General features: G+C 44.7%; 1 protein-coding gene across 2 annotated transcripts in view; it reads left to right on the forward strand.

Moving 5' to 3' along the window:
* Positions 1–4,500, forward strand: part of Ccnd3 (cyclin D3) — an 87,767-nt gene that overhangs the window by 67,435 nt on the left and 15,832 nt on the right. For both annotated transcript variants that reach the window (XM_050122744.1, XM_050122745.1), the window contains one exon: positions 2,013–2,081. The gene's annotated coding sequence lies outside the window, so the exon portion shown is untranslated. The remainder of the gene's footprint in view (positions 1–2,012; positions 2,082–4,500) is intronic.

The following is a 4,500-nucleotide window of genomic DNA, read 5'->3' on the forward strand; positions in this document are numbered from 1 at the left end:
TTTTTTTTTGGTTTTTCGAGACAGGGTTTTTCTGTGGCTTTGGAGCCTGTCCTGGAACTAGCTCTTGTAGACCAGGCTGGTCTCGAACTCACAGAGATCCACCTGCCTCTGCCTCCTGAGTGCTGGGATTAAAGGCATGCGTCACCATCGCCTGGCAAGTATACTATTTTTTACAAATTAAAAGGACAAAATGGGGGCTGGAGAGATGGCTCAGTGGTTAAGAGCATTGACTGCTCTTCTAGAGGTTTTGAGTTCATTTCCCAGCAACCACATGGTGGCTCACAGCCACTGGTAATAAGATCTGGTGCCAACCTCTGTCTGCAGGGACACATGCAGGCAGACCATTGTATACATAATAAATAAATCTTTAAAAAAAATAAAAAATAAAAGAACAAAATGGGGCTGAACATACTGGCTTATACCTGTAATCCCAGTGGGGTTCTGAGGCAGGAGGACCAAAAGTTAGAGACCAGCCTCATATATAGTCTCAGTCTAAAGATGGGGAAGGAAGACGTGGCCTGCTGACTAGATGGCTCAGTGAGTGATGAGGGGCCTGGTGCCCAGCCTGAAGCCCCGAGTGGATCCCAGGACCCACATGGTAGAAGGAAGATCTGACTCCCACAAGTTGTCCTCTGACCTCCATTGTCACATGTGTACCCACACACATACACATAAATACAAAATGAATAAATATTTTTAATGAGCTGGGTATGGTGGTGCATACCTTCAATCCCAGCATTCTGGAGACAGAGGCCGGCAGATTCAAGGCCAGCCTGTTTTATAGAGGGTTTAAGAAAAAGAAGAAGGTAAGTTATTAAGAAGGAAACTAAAGTGTATCTTCATCTATGCAGGACAATATTTTTTTCTTTAAGATAAACCTGGGCCAGACATTCCCAGAGCAGGGAAACTGAGCCCAGGAGGAGTGTGAGGTCTTCAGGTCAGCTTGGATGACACAGTATGACAACTCAACACAGAACACACACACACGCACAAAGCTGCTTGTGATGGTACTTGGGAGTCAGAGGAGGAATAGGGTCAGGAGTTTGGGGTCCTTCTTGATTGTGTAGAGTTTGAGGCAAGCCTGGGCTACATAAGACTTTGTTTAAACACAGAAGGTAAAAGAGCTCATGTCCTTTGCATTGTTCACGGCCCAGCAGTGTCTGAGGTTTACTGGGGTCTCAATAGAGACTCGCAGAGTGAGTCTAAGTGTGAGTAAAATGCGTGACCTGAATGAATTGCCTGAAGAGGCTGAGTTTCAGGGAGGGCATGAAATTGATTGATTGATTGATTGATTGATTGATTAGTTGGTTGTTTGATTAGAATTAGGTGGGGTCTTACTGTAGCCCTGACTGCCCTGAAATTTACTCTGTAAACCAGACTGGCCTTGAACTCACGGAGACCCACCCACTTCTTCCTAATTGCTGGGCTTAAAAGCAGGAGCCACCACACCCTCCCCCTTTTAAATTTAAATCACATTTATTATTTTTTTTCTCTGCATATAGATGTGTGTAGGGTCACAATTTCTACAACAAAGGTGTGAAGGTCAGAGGAGATCAATTTCTCGTGTTCTTTCCTTCTACCTCTTGAGTCCCAGGAATTGAATTCAGGTCATCAAGCTTGGTAGCAAGCCCCTTGACCCGCTAAGGGGACAGTCTTGGACTTTCCTTCCCAGTGCCACAGCTCTATTGATTAGTGTTGTCACACACTAATAACTAATTGTAAATTGGAAAAAGAAATAACCCACGAAAACCTTGATATAAGGGAACTTTAAGTTAAACCGTGCAAATACGAATGATGGCCGGCTGGGGCCAGACAAGAAAGACTGTCTATGTGGGAATTACCTGAGCACCTATCTTCAGGTTCTTCCGGCAGGCTAGCTAGCCAGTTTTGCAACTACTCTCACCCCCACACAAGTTCCAAGTCTTTGAGGACAAAGAGGATTTATTTATAGGAAGCACGGAGAATAATTTAGAACAGCGGCTAACTTGCTGTCCCTGATCTTTCCTTTGCAGCCCTGAAAGCTTCTGGAAGTTGTGGACCAGCCAGGGTTTCAGGAGGACAGAGCAGAAGGACAGGCAGTGGTGAGTGATAAGGCCCTAGGTGAGCTGAGTGCTGTGGGCCAGATAACATTGGCTAGGGCAGCTGGGGCCTCCTGAGGAGAACTTTAAAAGCGGGGCTGGCTGACTTATAAATTGACCCGATAAGCAGGTCCTTGGACTGGGATGAAAGAGGTGTCACTGAGAGATTAATCTGATGATGGCCTTGGGCCACCAGTACAGGATCTCTCCGGGAGCAACGTGAAGGTGGGGTGCCGTAGAGACTCTGGCAATGGCCATGGGGCCCAGCCGTTCAGACTCGGATCTCAAAACCCTGTTGAAACCCCTCTGCCACTTGAATGACATGTAGCTTCTGTAGAGTTCATCTTTCCTTAACCGGAAGAATTCAGAGCCTTAGGGAGGTGGCTCGGTGGGTAAGGCAGATGCTACCAAGCCAGGGGACCCAGTTCAATCCCTGGGACCCACAGTCGTGGAAGGAGGACAAATTCCTTTAGGTTGTCTCTCACCTTCACATGGACATTGTGCCATGTATTCCTTCCCCATAAATAAATAAATAGAATAAAAACATTTTAAAAAGAAATAAAAAGACTTATTTATTTTTTCTGTTATATATTACAATATTTGTGATTATATCCTGGACCAGAATATGAAACTATATACTTTCCTGAGGTAGAATATAAAGTCTTCAAATAAATATCAGATTTGCATGGAACGTGATCAGACCATGGGATCAGTCCCTTTCTCTACTGTGAAGGAATTTATTTGGTGGAAGGTTTTAAGAAAGGGCAGAGTCTCGAAGGCCCTGGGGATGTACAGTGTAATCCCCTAATCCAGGCACTTGGGTGGTGGCAGGAGGATCAGGTACTCACCAAACCGCATCCTCCTTCAAAACAAATGAACAAATAAACGGAAGGAGTGGATGAACAGGAAAAGTGGGATCTAAGAGATCTAAGGGAGCGGTTCTTGCTCCCACCAGGCAACCACTGCATCAGGAAATCAAAGCAAGGAAGAAATTCAACATGGTACCAGGGTTTAAAGTGCAAGCACCCAGTGGAGCATGGTGGTGACTCACCATTAACCCCAGCAGAGGCAGGCTGAAGTCTGCGAGCCTAGGCCAGCCAAGGCTCCATAGTGAAACCCTGTGTCTCAAGTAAACAAGCAAACAGATAATAACATAAAAATAAATAAACCCAGAAGTATAATAACAAACAGAATTTCTTGTTAGCTCCAGTTTTAAAAAGAAGAAAAACAATAGATCAGCATGTAGTTTAGTATCGTCAACTTAATCACAATATACCACTCTTTTTGTTCATTTATTTATCTTTTACTTTTTTGGGAGGGATATTTGTTTGTTTTGCTTTTGAGACAAAGTCTCACTATGTAGTCCTGGCTAGAATTCTCTATGTAGACAAGACTGGCTTTGAACTCATGGATATCTGCCTGTCTCTTCAGTACTGGAATTGTAGGCTTAAAATTATATGAGTTAATTAGTTAATTAATTAGTGTGTGTGGGTACCATGATGTGAGTGTGGAGGGCAGAGGATAGTGTGAGATTTAGGTCTGTTCTACGATACAGGTTCCAGGGATTGAACTAAGGTCCTTAGGCTTGGCAGCAAGCATCCTTACTGCTGGGTCATCTCAACATCCCCAATGGCTGCAGTTTTTATATATCAATGGGATTCATCTGCTGACATCTTGTTTAGGGCTTGCATCCATGCCTTGAAGTGTACTTCTCTTTCCATATATTGCTCTTGCTTCTCTCTCCCCCTGTGCTGTGGATTGAACCTGCTAGGCAGATGTTCTACCAAGGAATTATTTCACAGCCCTGAGACATTTTTTTTCACTTTTGAGTCAGGGTCTCATGTATCCCAGGCTTTTTTCAATTCAAACTCACTATGGGAGCTATGGGAGGGTGACCTTGACTTTCTGACACCCCCCCCCTCTCCTCCCAGGTGGAAACTACAGACAAGAATTACTAAGCCCAGTTTACACAGCACTATGGAATGCCACCCAGGGCTCATACATGCTAGACAAACACTCACTCACCACCTGGTTCCTTACTACATGCTCTTAGCTACTGAGTCATCTCTATAGCCCTTGCATTTACTTTTTTCTTTCTTTTTAAAAGGTTTTTATTTCTAGCCAGGTGGTGGAGGCGCACACCTTTAATCTCAGCACTTGGGAGGCAGAGGCAGGTGGATCTCTGTGATTTCTAGGTCAGCCTGGTCTACAAGAGCTAGTTCCAAGACAGGCTCCAAAGCTACAGAGAAACCCTATCTTGAACCCCCCCCCCACCCCAAAAAAAAGCTACTTGGCAATTAAAAAAGAAGCCAGGCAATGGTGGTACACACCTTTAATCCCAGCACTCAGGATGCAGAGGCAAGCTGATCTCTGAGTTTGAGGACAGCCAGGCTTACATAGGGAAACCCTGTCTCAAAAACCA

Source organism: Alexandromys fortis, unplaced genomic scaffold, assembly GCF_014885135.2.
Source record: "Alexandromys fortis isolate MF-2015 unplaced genomic scaffold, M_Fortis_MF-2015_v1.1 scaffold_212, whole genome shotgun sequence".
Taxonomy (NCBI): Eukaryota; Metazoa; Chordata; class Mammalia; order Rodentia; family Cricetidae; genus Alexandromys; species Alexandromys fortis.